A 13972-nucleotide genomic window follows, 5' to 3' on the forward strand; every position below is an offset into this window, starting at 1 on the left:
CAACCCCAGTCTATTTATGGAACCCCTGCTTTTGCCCTTCCTTTCAAGAACCCCTTCCCTCAACCCCAATACTTTCTTGGGGCCCCTTCCTTCTTCCCATTTCTCCCCTGAGACCCCTCTTCCCAAACCCAGTTCTTTCCCTGGGTCTAGGGCATTTGTTTGATGAGTGGTCTCAGTGCCTCTGTTCCTTATGGCCATTCTGCGATGGTCTTACCCCCGTCAGAGGTTTCCACAGAGCTCAGGCATCAGGCAGACTCACCCACTGTAATGGTGGAGGGCAGCAGCCAAGCCATCCCCTTGTGTTTCTCATTGCTTGGCGCTGGGGTCAAGGATCAGATGGGTCAGCACACACTTCTCCCCTCTGCTCATGTCCACCACATGCACCTTAGGGCCATGCTTCTGAAATGAGTAATTCAGGGGCTGGTTTCCCTGAAGTGATGGCAGAAGACACAGAGCTTACTTTTTCAACAGAAGGGTAAAGGGTACATTTGTCTTTTGTACAGGTCGTAACCTAAATGTCTGCTGATGTTTTGTTTGCACCTGGAACCTCTCTTATTCTCTCATCCTGCAGGGTGTTCCTATCAGGTCTTAGCCTTCAAGAAGAGTGGTGTAGCCCTGGGGGGCAAAAGTGCAGCCCAGGAACCCCATCAAAGGGGCCGTGATGGAGACCTGCCCTTGGCAGTTGGGAAGGAAGGTGACCCAGACTCTGCAGAACGTCAGTTGAACATAGGGACTTGCCTCCATGCATGTGTCAGACGGGATCCTGGCCAGGAAAGTCACACTGAAGCCTCCCAGGTATCCTAGGGTGCTGCAGCAGGCAGTGACGCCTGAGGACTGAGGAGGCTGTGTCTGGACTCAGAATGTGAGTCTCTGGTGGTGGGTGGGAGAGAGGTTGCCAGCCAGATTCCACAGGCAGAGTCACTGCATCAGGAGTAAATGGAAATGACCCAGGTGTCCTGACAGCAGCCAACAGTTCCGTTTCCTCCCAGGCGCAATGGTCTTGAAAGCCAGGACCACAGTGATGGTTAAGCATGAGTCTGTGGGAGCAGCTGCAGTGCACAGGACTCCAGTGTTGACTGCTGGGGGCAGGTGGCCATGTTGGGACAAGCAGTGAAGACTGAAGAGTGGAGGAAGTTTGGAGTGAGGAAGAGGACGTGGCTGAGTTTGACAGCTGGCCTTGACTGGGGAAGTCTCAGTGCTTCAGAAAATGCATGTGCACCTCACAGCTGTGAGAGCGGAGAAAGAAAGGGCTGTACTGACTAGAGCCAACCCCAGAGGGTGCTCAGGAGCCAGGAGGGCCCAATTGAGGAGCCAGTGGCCTGTCTCATCATTTGGGTGCTGCCTAGCTTGGTTATGCACTCACTGCTCTGCATCTGTTGAGAAAAGCCGGGACGCAGGGTGTCAGGCTCAGATATACTCCCAGGTTCCCAGTACCAAGATGGCAGGCAGGGTGGCAGTTAGGACACATTTCTCCACCCACACGAAGCTCTGAGGAAGCTCTCATGCATAATTTTGAGTTTGCACTGCCCACACCCTTATGATTTTATGGAAAAAAAATCGTATTTTCTCTCGTTGTACAAGGAGGATATTTTCTTCTGTTGTTTCCTCACAGGAAACTCAGATTCTTAGCCAAGTAAATATCATTTCCCATGGCTGTGACCTTCTGGCCTGGCATTTCTTCCACCTTCTGAGGTTTATTGGTTTTTGAAGACCTCCTCCTGGGCGGGCACAGTTGCTCACACCTGTAATCCCAGAACATTTGGAGGCTGAGGTGGGTGGATCACAAGGTCAGGAGATCGAGACCATTCCTGGCCAACATGATGAAACCCCGTCTCTACTAAAAATGCAAAACTTAACTGGGCATGGTGGTGGACACCTGTAATCCCAGCTATTCAGGAGGCTGACCCAGAGAATCACTCAAACCCAGGGGGCAGAAGTTGCAGTGAGCTAAGATTGTGCCACTGCTCTCTTGCCTGGCTGGCTACAGAGTGATATTAGTCTCAAAAAAAAAAAAAAAAAAAAAAAAAAGAAAAAAAGAAAACTCCTTCTGAGTATTTGATGATATGCAGGGTTTTTTTTGAACATGTCAGCTACCATATGTTATTCTGGTTTTGTAGGAAACCATACCTACTTAGATTTTTAAGACACAGGGTCTCATTCTGTCACCCAGGCTGGAGTGCAGTGGTTCAATTACTGCTCACTGCAGCCTCGATCTCCCAGGCTCAAGTGGTGCTCCTGCCTCAGACTCCTGAGTAGCTGGGACTAGAGGACCCACCACCACACCCCACTTTCATGCTCCTTTTTTTTTTTAGGTGCATACTGAAGCATTTAGGAGTAAAATTTTGTGGGATCTGTGAATTACAATATTTCATAATATAAAAACATGAGGCAGACATGGCAACATATTAGTAACTTGAATCTGGTTCATGTATGTGGGTATCATTATGCCACTCTCTGAACTGCCTTTTGAAAATTTTTAAATCAAAAAAGAAAAATTGTGCCTGAGAAAATGTTCCTAAGTTCAAAATCTCATTACCTTTACTTTTAGTGAGGCAATATTTTTTCATTTTCCTTTTTTTTTTCTTTTTTTTTTTTTGAGGAGTCTTGCCCTGTTGCCCAGCCCAGAGTGCAGTGGTGTGATCTTGGCTCACTGTAACATCTGCCTCCTGAGTTCAAGCAATTCTCCTGCCTCAGCCTCCTAAGTAACTGGGATTATAAGTGCCCTCCACCACGCCCAGCTAATTTTTGTTTTTTAGTAGAGATGCCATTTTACCATATTGGCCAGGTTGGTCTTGAATTCCTGACCTCTGGTGATCCACCCTCCTCAGCCTCCCAAAGAGCTGTAATTACAGGTGTGAGCCACTACATCTGGCTATTTATTCCTCAACTGAATTTCTGTTTGAATTGAAACAACAAAAAATCCTAATTTCAATAACATTATTTACATTTTTTACTTTAGTTGCTGGAAAAAAATGAGAGAAGGCAGCTTTCCTCAACCTCACCTGGCAGTTGTGTGGCCTGCAGCCTTCTGGACAGCACTGGGGGTGGGGATTTGGGGGCATGTGAGCTCCCATGCTGGCTCAGGGGTGTGGTCTGGGCCTTTTCCCAGAGGCTTCTTAGCCCCAAGCCTCATTGTCCACCCCTAGTCTCCTCAACAGCGATAGACATATTTTCCTGCTCTGTAGAGAATTTTAGTTCTTCTGCCACATATTTTCAGGAGCTGGGCAGCTCCAAGGTTTCATCTCCTGTCTCAGAAATGACTTCTCAAGTCATTCCCTGCTGCAGCATTTTGTTAGCTTGTTTTGTTGTTGTTCTTCTTTTGTTTTGAGAAAGGATTGCACTCTTCTTGCCCTGGCTGGAATGCAGTGGCACGACCTCAGCACACTGCAACCTCTGCCTTCTAGGTTCAAGTAATTCTCCTTGGTTCAAGCCTCAGCCTCCCGAATAGCTGAGATCACAGGCAACTGCCACCATGCCCAGCTAAGGTTTTTATATTTTTATAGAGATGGGGTTTCACCATGTTGGTCAGACTGGTTTCAAACTCCTAACCTCAAATGATCCACCCACCTCAACCTCCAAAACTGCTAGGATTACATGCATGAGCCACTGCACCCAGCTGAGCCTCTTTTGTGACAGTTGTGATTTGTTGGATCTAAGCCCAGTTTTGTTTTTACTTTGACTTGCTGTTTTATAAGCAGGCGGCCTAGTTTAGACATTTTAATGGCATTACAGGAATGGGAAATCCTTGGGAAGAATTAGCTGGCCAGGCAAGGTGTGTGGTGAGGGCATTGCATGGCAGGTGGAAGTTTAGGTTATTAGGAATTACTAAGTTACATCAATGGAATTTATGAATGAATTAGCCAAGTGAGTGAATAGATGACTGAGTAAAGAAGACTTACCTGAGGCTGGATGCGGTGACTCACACCTGTAATCCCAGCCTGAACAATGTGGAGAAACCCCTTCTCTACTAAATATATATGTAAATATATATATATATATAAAATTAGCTGGGCATGGTGTTACATTCCTGTGATCCCAGCTACTCAGAAGGGTGAGGCAGGAGAATCACTTGAATCTGAGATGTGGAGGTTGAGGTGAGCTGAGGTCATGCCATTGTACTCCAACCTGAGTGATAGGAGCGAAACTCCATCTCTAAGAAAAAAAAAAAAAAAAAAAAAAAAAAAAAAAAGGCTTTCCTGTAATTCTGCGGCCCTCTGCCCTCACCTGGAGGAGTCAGGGCAGGAAGGATGACAGGTGTGGATGGAAGGGTGTCACTGCAAGTGCCCACCTGTCTGGCTGGAAACCCCGTGTGGACAGGCAATGCAGCCACAGCAGCAGGTACACTGCCCTCCTTCAGGGGCTCCTGAGTACAGGGCCACACCATAGGCCACACTGAAGGGAATCCAAAACAGAACAGGAGGGACATTTTGTCACAACTGAGCAATATGTACAGCAGTGAGGTATCTAATGGGAAAGCCAATTCTATGTTTTTGGAGGGGTTTGTGTGTTTTCCTTACTGTAATCAATCAATTAATTGATAAAACATCCTAGTCGACATCCTGACCTATTACAAATATTCGAAAGCACTTTTGTCTAGACATTGGAAAATTAGTTGAAAATCCTAGACAGTTAAGCAGGTGATTTATAATATTTGTGGATATCAAGATGCAGGGAAGGGCTGGGCATGGTGGTTCATGCCCGTAATCTCAGAACTTTGGGAGGCTGAGGCAGGTGAATCCCCTGAGGTCAGGAGTTCAAGACCAGGTGAGCCAACATGATGAAACCCAGTCTCTACTAAAAGTACAAAAATTAGCCAAGAGTAGTGACACATGTAGTCCCAGCTACTTAGGAGACTGACTCAGGAGAATTGCTTCAACCCAGGAGGCAGAGGTTGCAGCATTGAGCTGAGATTGTCCCCCTGCACTCCAGCCTGGGTGACAGAGCAAGACTCCATCTCTAACAAAGAAAAAAAAATTGAACATGGTGGCTCAGATCTGTAATCTCAGCACTTTGGGAGGCTGAGGTGTGCAGGTCACAAGATCAGGAGTTCACTAGCCTGGCCAACATGGTGAAACCCCATCTTTACTAAAAATACAAAAATTAGCTGGTGCAGTAGCAAGTCCCTGTAATCCCAGCTACTCGAGGGGCTGAGGCAGGAGAATCATTTGAACCCAGGTGGCGGAGGTTGCAGTGAGCTGAGATCACACCACTGCACTTCAGCCTGGGCAACAAAGCAAGACTCCATCTAAAAAAAAAAAAAAAAAAAAAAAAAAAAAAAAAAAAAAAAAAAAACAGGAAGGGTGTGAATTCTGAAGCTTAGAGCAGGTACACATCCACTGTTAATCACTGTTAATGTCACTCAATAATCCAGTGGCTACTTGTCACCTCCTGCTGTGCAGCAAATTTCCAGACCCCATGGAGATGGAAACACAAACTGCCACCTTCAGAAACTTTAGTCCCCAAAGGGTACTCGCACTTCAGAATGTCACATCCTGCCAGTGTTTTCTTCTCTTTTGAGACTTGCTCCCAGCAGTATTGTTAGCCCAGGTGCCTCTCACGTGGGACTGCAGCTGGGAGAGATGCATGTTGATGTCATGCAACACTATTCAAACAACAAAACAGCCACACCACCTATGGAGATTTGTTTTGCAGACCCCGACTTAGGCACAAATGAATGAATGCACTCACAACCAGTACAGTGATTTTGAATGAGTGGGGATGTTTGTAACTGCTTTTAGAGGGTGGTTTTAGCAAGCCCGGCTATGACTCCCTTTACCTTCTTACATTTATTTGGTATAGATTGAATAACAGAGGCTTTAAGTTAACATACTTGTGGATAATTAACATGGGTTTGAGAGTGAATAATAAAACTTTTGGTTTGGGGCCCAGAGAAAACACCCTTCATGTGTCATTCCCCTTTGACCTCCTGCTGAGAGGGCTGTTCAGCATAGGGTTTACATGAGTAAACAGGTAGAATAGAGACAAAGGGATGTGAATAACAGGCCACTGGGGAAGCTTGATTGTCCCTGTCTTTCACCCTGTGACTTAAAATTTTAATGTAAAGAACTAGTTGCCATTAGCCCATGCCATTAAAACCTTTGGTCTTCCAAAAGATTTGAGGCTACAAATTTCTAACCTTCACTAATATTTCCCTCCTATTTTGCCAGCCACCCTGAGTAAATCCCAATGTATGGTGAAAACCACATTTGGAATATTTTAGCTGCTGGCTATGTGGAAAATCACTTGCATCCCCAGTGTTCAACTATAAAAAAGCAAGTATTAATACTAAGGAGCACATAATTTTGTGACTATAATAAAAGATAATATGAGAGACTCCTGGCAAAATTTGATGCATGAAAGTACTCATACCTAGATTGCAGACAAACATATGTACATGTTAATGGAAGTGCCAGTCACACTTTGGATCTTGTAATCAGGAGGCCGTCATCGCACCCTGTGTATGTGAGAACGTAGTTCAAATTCAGCTACTGCTGACAAAGCTTGGGTCATGTGCTTATTCACAGCCTCTGCTAGCCTCATAACCTTTGTCTTTTATTTTTATTTTTGAGATGGAATCTCACTCTGTTGTCCAGGCTGGAGTGCAGTGGAACGATCTCAGCTCTCTGCAACTTCTGCCTCCTGGGTGTTGAAAATTCGTACTTTGAATGAAGAGAGCCACCCCCCAGACAGGCTTTGTGTGGGCAACGTGGCTGTTTATTCACCTGGGTGCAGGTCAACTGTGGGTGAAAAGGGCCTTGGCAAAGGGCAGTGGGATGGGAGTTGTTTTTACAGGTTTGAGGCACGCAGTAGAAAGTTACAGAGTAACATCAGTTACAGTAGTGGGTAGGAGCAAGGAGTGTACATGACCCGAAGTTCAGTTACAGTGGCGGCTGGGGTGAGGCAGAAGAGCTCTTAAGATGTCAGAATGGGTGAAGGGTATTCACATTTCATAAGAACAGTTGAGATGGCAGGGTTGGATGAAGGGCTTGTCTGGATAGCTCCACTGGGTGATCAGGGACAATGGTGGAGCAGATGGAGGGGTAGAAGACGATCAGCCCACGCAGGCAGGACTTCAGGCTGGCATATGGAGACTTGACATACCTGTCTTTTTATATATACAGAGAAAGAATTAGAGAAGAGGTGGGGAGCACAGGGTTTTGGGGGTGAGGGTGAAGTTTCTTAAGGTTACTTTGTGCCTGACAAGGGACTGCGGGGGCACATAAAATATTTTTTTTTTTTTTTTGAGAGGGAGAGACAGGATGGAAATTGGAACAGGACAAGTGTGCAAAAAAGAAGGTCTGGACAATACGTTCTGCCTTACGAATGCTTAAGCTGCTGCGGGACTTAGAGGTACCACATGGTACTCTGGTTCATGGAGAGGAGCATCTGCTGACTTGTGATCGCCTGAATGTGATTTTGTATGAATTGGGAGACTAAGCAGAAGATATAGAGTCCAAACAGGAGAAGAAGAAAGATGGGTTTAAAGGAGTAAGAATTGGGAGGAGCCGTGACTCAGGTTAGACAACATCTAGCCCATCCAGCCAGGTCCAGAGTAATCATTTGCCTGATTCATGTGCTTTTGGGCTCTCTTAATTTATTGATGGCATTATATACGAGCCCAAGCTGCTTTACATAAAAACACATTTTATTTCTGGAGCTTTGGACCCGAAAGACAAGGGAACCAGCAAGGGCTGCTGCCATTACAGGGCTTGGTGGGGTAACTGTGTAGAGGGAGAGCTTTTGTTTTCATGGTGTGTGAGAAAGCTTTTGGTATCTATAAGCAACTGCTCACTTTCATTAACAAGATTGTGTTTGAGCAGAGAACGGGAGCCAGATGAAGAGTGAAATGTCAGCTGTAACTGCCTGGAGGGAACGTGTAAACCGGTAACTTAAAGAAAAGCAAGGCATGTAAAAGTAAATGAGTGCAGTGAATTTGGGCACAGTTAGGAAATAATAAAAACAGACTTTTTGAGGTGTGGTATAAGCAGTAGGGGCAACTGCTTAAAGCTGGAGAAGGCGAGGGGCTGAAGGTAAGTGTGTGAAGTGTAAAGACAAAACTTTGGAGGCGGTGAGAGCTAAAGGGTAAGTGGGGTGGAGCCTGTGATTTTGAGGGATTCTAAGCGTATCAGGGCATCAGCTGCTGCTGTGCAAGTTTTCATGAGGGCCTGCCCAGGGTTGCGAGGTTCAGTTTTTTGGATAAAAAGGCTGCAGGCCATGGCTCCTATATGAGAATCCTGACCACACAGCCCTGGACTTTAGCAGTATAGAATGAAAAAGTGTTGAGACAAGTTGCGGACAGCTGGGGAGAGAGCTGCTTTTAGAGCTGTTTTTTAAGGAGCAAAAGGAGGAGTGAGGAAAGGATTTAGGATTAATAGGGTTGGATACGTTTTCTTTAGTTAGTTTATACAATGGCTTAGTTAGAATAGCAAATCCTGGTTTCCTGAGGTGAAGTAGCAACCACACCCAGGCGGGAGATAAGCTGTTGTTTGGTGGAGGGGGTTGGGGTTTGGGAAATTTACTGGATGTGGTTGGCAGGGGGAGTGCATGTATGCTGGTGAAGGATTATAACAAACGGGAAGAAATTTGGGCTTCAGAATGGGATATGTGATTCCCCTTTGAATACAGATGCCGAAGAAGCAGGAAGGTGAATTAAAAGGCCATGTTTCAATAGTCAGTTGATAACAACCTTTACTTTTATAGGAAGTTGTGGGATGGGGTATGGGGCTGGGCAAGGTAAGGGTGGTTAGGTTCTAAGGGGATGAGGAGGGGTGAGGGACTTGTAGTAATGTATTGGAAGGTAGTGTTTTACACCCTAGGCTTAAGGTTGGGGGATGTAAGGGGAGCTATTGAGGGAGGTACGTGTTTGGGGATGAGGGCAGCAATGAGATGTGATTGTAGCCCAGGAACAGTCAAGGAGGCAGACAATTTCCCTAGGATATCCCAGCCTAGCAGGGGAACTGGACTGGTGGGGATGATCAGGAAAGAATGTGGAAGGGAGTACTGGCCTGATTGACACCAGACACGGGGAATTTTGAGAGGCCTGGAGGCCTGGCTGTTAATTCCCACAACAGCATGGCGGCCAAGAAGACAGGTCCTTGAAAAGAAGGCTGCATGGGGTGGATGCCTCCCTGCTGATTAAGAAGGGGATAGACTTGCCCTCCATGTAAGAGTTACCCTAAGTTTGGCATCTGTGGAGGTCCAGTGGGCTTTGGAGATGGTCGGGCAGCATCAGTCTTTAGCCCTAAGGTGAGGGTTGGACATCAGGTGCTCTGGGGGCAGTGACCTGAGTCGGACAGTTTACTTTCTGTGGGGGCAGCTGCACAGACGGCACAGGGCTCAGGAGGAGTCCCAGGCTGTGGGCATTCCTGAGCCCAGTGCCCAGGTTTCTGACACATGAAGCAAGATCCGGGGGGTCAGCTGGATGCGCTGCAGTGTGGGTGCTCTGAAGTCTCTGTAAGCCAGTGGCATGGCTGGCATTTGTCTTATGGAGGAAGAAGCATCTGCTGTTCTGAGATGTGCAGCCGGGCAGATTTCTCCCTGTTATTGAACACCTTGAAGATAAGGTTGCCTAATTTCCGTGGTGGGGTTTGAGGGCCATATTCTAATTTCTTCACCTTTTTGTAAAGTTGGTGTTGACTGGCTGATAAAATGCATATTAAGCGTTTTTTAGGGGTGAGAGTGGAAGTAAGGATGGCATGTAATACACTCCAGGTGAGATTATAGGACTGGATGAAGTATTGGAGGATCTGATGAAAAGGAGCCTAACCGGTGGTCGATTTGGGAAAGGTCAGATAAAAGGAAGTAATGTCACCTTAATTATGCCTTTGGCTCCAGCCACCTCTGGAAGGGGGATTGTTGGGCAGGGGTGCAGGAGGCAGTGGCAGGACTAACTATAATCAAGGCCAAGTATGAGATGGGGAGGTGGCAGGAGGGGCATGAGGAGGACGGTTGTGGGCAGAAAAAGAGGAGGAAGATTCTCGGGTGGGGTTAGGTCCTGGATGAGAGCCTATTTCACAGGCAGGAAAACGGAAGGTCAGAAGGTTGATGGACAAGGAGGATTCTGGCTAACCCACAGAGGAAGGAGGGGCAGACGGAAGCCAAGAGAAGGAGTAGAGATTAGGGAGGGATTGATGTGTAAAAAAAATGCCTGGATGTAGGAAATTTCAGACCACTTGCCCATGTTGTGATGAAATTGTCTTAATTTTATAAAATAGAGATGACAGGTGCCAATGTTTTGCCAATTGGAGCCATTGTTTAACCTGTATTGAGACCATGCAGTGGCCCTGTGAAGAGAGTGCAGTGTTTACAGAGACATTTGTGTTTTAGGTTAGGAGACAGTTGGAGAGGTTTGAGGTTGTTTAGAACACAGGCTAGAGGAGAGGAGGGAGGGATAGAGGATGGACGATTGTCCTTGGTTCTGGAAAGACAGCAGAGACAAGGTGAATAAACACTCAACCTAGCTGCTCAACAGGCGTCCCTTGGTGAGCCTTGGTTGAACCTCATCATTGGTGAGCAGAGAGAGGGTCCTTTACGTTACCTGCCACCAATATTGGCCCTGAGCATTTTGGGCGAGTGACTGGGGTGAACGTCTCCATGATAACCAAGCCCCTGGGAAACCTGGGTCCCAGGATCCATGACCTACATAGGGTTTTTCTGGTCCTGAACCTCACAGAAGAACCTGGTTTACCTGATTTTCCTTGTGCTTGCAGTGGAAAAATGATGCAACTAAAATGGGGAGGAAGTGGAAAGGAAAAGATGAAAGAATGGGAAAGAAAAAAAGACACACTGCTTACCAAAACAGCTGGTGGTGTGTGTGTGTGGACTGGTCTGATGACCTGGATCGGTAGGTCGATCTCCTCATGGAAGAAGCAAAAGAACAGGAATGGAGGTTTGGTCTCCTGAAGGAGTTCCCACATCCTGGGTTTTGGTACCAAAATGTCGAAATTTTGCGCTTTGAATGAGGAGACACCCCCCCCCACCCCCACCAGACAGGCTATGTGTGAGCCACGTGGCTGTTTATTCAGCTGGGTGCAGGTCGACTATGGCTGAAAACGGTGTTAGCAAAGGGCAGTGGGGTGGGAGTTGGTTTTACAGGTTTGGGGTGGGCAGTGGAAAGTTACAGAGTAAGATCAGTTACAGTGGTGGGTAGTGGCAAGGAGTGTACATGACCACAAGGTCAGTTACAGTTGCTGTTGCAGTGAGGCAGAAGAGCAGTTAAGATGACAGGATGGATGAGGGGTATTCACATTCATAAGAACAGCTGAAATGGCAGGAATGGTTGAAGGGCTTGTCCAGGGAAGCTCTGCTGGGTACTCAGAAACAATGGCAAATGGGATGGGGGTGCAGGGGAGGGGGTGCGGGGAAGGGTGGAAGAGGATCAAGAGGCAAGCAGGACTTCAGACTTTTAGGCTCCAGGTTTGTATATGGAGACCTGACACGAGGTTCAAGCAATTTCCTGCCTCAGTCTCTCAAATAGCTGGGATTATAGGTGCCCACCACCACGCCCGGCTAATTTTTGTGTTTTTAGTAGAGACAGGGTTTCTCTATCTTTGCCAGGCTGGTCTTGAACTCCTGATGTCATGATCCACCTTCCTCTGTCTCCCAGAGTGCTAGGATTACAGGTGTGAGCCACCGTGCCTGACCACCTCGTAGTCTTTGTCCGAAATACAGGGGCAGAAGTATTCTTTCCAGGGCCATCCACAGTCCAGTGAGACGAGTTATCAGGTCTCTCAGCAGAGTAATTTGGACAAGAGAGAGGCTCCACAGCTGTCCTTTTCCACAGTTGCTAAGAGCAATTGTGAATGAGACTGGAAAGTAGCGCAGGTGGGAAAGTGGCTGTGTGCAGGGAGGAGGTGACCCAGTGAGGAAGGAGATCCAAGCATCTAAGGTCACCCCCTGCTTGACTTCTACACTGTATTTCAATAGAAGTAAAGGCTGGCCGACCAGACGCCACCTTATAGATCACAGGCATAGCGTGGGAGAATCTTTCCAGAAGGCGTTGTTTTAACTTAAATGAGTTCAGGCCCCCACCCCACACCTACTCCATGGACCAAGACCCTTTCCCATGTAATTTCTAGAACTGTAAACCCAAGACCCTTTTGCGTGTCATTATCTGGAGTTGTAAGCCTATGTAAAGCTGGGCTTCTATTGTTAGAGGAGCTTGGCCGTTAGGCAGTTATGCCGCCTTGCTCCAGAGCGTCCTCTGCTGGTGGCCATGGGCACTGCAGGGCCCTCGTGCTCACAGCACTGGAGGAGGACGCGCACCCTCTGGTGGCCATCCCTCTGCACCACTTGAAGTCCGAGCTCAGAGTGTTCAGCGCTGTCGTTCTGAAAATGCAAACTGACACAGAGCCCACTAGCCCATGTGTTTCCAAAAAGGAAGAAGGGACAATTAATTGGAAACCATAGGAATGAAATCAACATGGATGCACTTTTTACAACTGATGAAAAAATTCACTCAACATAGTCTTTGCACTTAAAATGCAAAACTGTCAGAGGCATCTTAACCGTAGTGATTTTATTTTAAATAAAATCTTTAGAAAAAAGCTAAATCTGAGCAGGCTCAGGGAACTTGAGTGTAACCCCAGCACTCTGGAAGACCAAGTCGGGATGATCACTTGTGATCAGGAGCTCAAGACCAGCCTAGGAAAATACTGATATCCTTATGTCTACAAAAAAATTTAAAAATTAGCCAACATGGTGGTTCTTGCCTGTGGTCCCAGCTATCCAGGAGGCTGAGGTTGCACGATTGCTTGAGCCCAGGAGTTTGAGGCCGCAGTGAGCCAGCCATGATCACACCACTACATTCAATCCTGGGAGACAGAGTGAGACTCTCTCTCTCTCTCTCTCTCCCTCTCTTTCTGTTTCTCTCTCTCTCTCTCTCTCTCTCTCTCTCTCTCTCTCTCTCTCTCACACACACACACACACACACACACACACACACAGACTATATCTGTTGGATTATATAATTAGGGATTGATCACCTTTGGTTATAAAATATTTATGGTTGCAGGAACAAGTTAATAACTAAAGACCCAAAACTTATGAAAATATACCAATACTTTAAACAAAAAGCATTCTTAATTTAAAAATAAATTTTAAAGATAATAGTACATTCATAAATTATTGTTAAAATCAATAGTAACAAAGAAAAATGGCAATACTAATAGCCTGACACAAACTGATCACAATCCTTCATAAGAGACAACACTATTCTTAATAACCTAAGTAAACAAACCTTAAGTAATTCTGTTTGTAAATTAATGTTCTGAGATTACAGGTGTGATTACTTAATGTTTACATTAAAGTTTACATTAATGTAAACATTAAGTAATCACACCTGCAATCCCAGTACTTTGGGAGGCCAAGGAGGGCAGACAACCTGAGGCCAGGAGTTGGACACCAGCATGGCCAACATGGGGAAACCCAGTCTCTACTAAAATAAAATAAAAATAAAAATAAAAACAAAAATAAAAAGCTTTGCACAGTGACAGTATCGTAGCCAGTGAGGTTTACCTGAGGTGCGATTATTGCTTATTGAAAACTTTTTCCAATACCTCGCCATGACGACTGGAAATATAGTCAGGATTGGCAATAATTAGAAGTCTCTACAGGGATCGAATTTTAAAAAATAAATAAATAAATAAATAAATAAAAATAAATTAAAATGGAAAAGAAATACAAAAAAATTAGCTGGATATGGTGGTGCACACCTGTAATTCCACCTACTTGGGAGGTTGAGGCAGGTGTTCCTTCTCTTGCTTTCTAAGGACTCCCTCCTCTATCACTTAGTAGTGGCTAATAAACTCTTTTAAAGTCACTAGGCTGCGAGTTGCCATAACTTTCATTTCATGTGAGAGTCAAAATTCTGTTGCTGGGGTCTGGGACAAGACCCCTCCTCTGGAGACAAAATTATACTAATTCTTTTCTTTCTTTTTTTTTCTTTTCTTTTCTTTTCTTTTTTTTTTCTTTT

At 45.9% G+C, this 13972-nt stretch overlaps 1 non-coding gene across 1 annotated transcript; it reads left to right on the forward strand.

The window, feature by feature from the left end:
• Window positions 1-13475: 13475 nt before the first annotated feature.
• LOC141583090 (U4 spliceosomal RNA) lies at window positions 13476-13616 on the forward strand. Its single transcript, XR_012515843.1, has one exon. It is a non-coding gene; the product is annotated as a U4 spliceosomal RNA (small nuclear RNA).
• The last annotated feature ends 356 nt before the right edge of the window (window positions 13617-13972 follow it).

Source organism: Saimiri boliviensis, chromosome Y (assembly GCF_048565385.1).
Source record: "Saimiri boliviensis isolate mSaiBol1 chromosome Y, mSaiBol1.pri, whole genome shotgun sequence".
NCBI lineage: Eukaryota > Metazoa > Chordata > Mammalia > Primates > Cebidae > Saimiri > Saimiri boliviensis.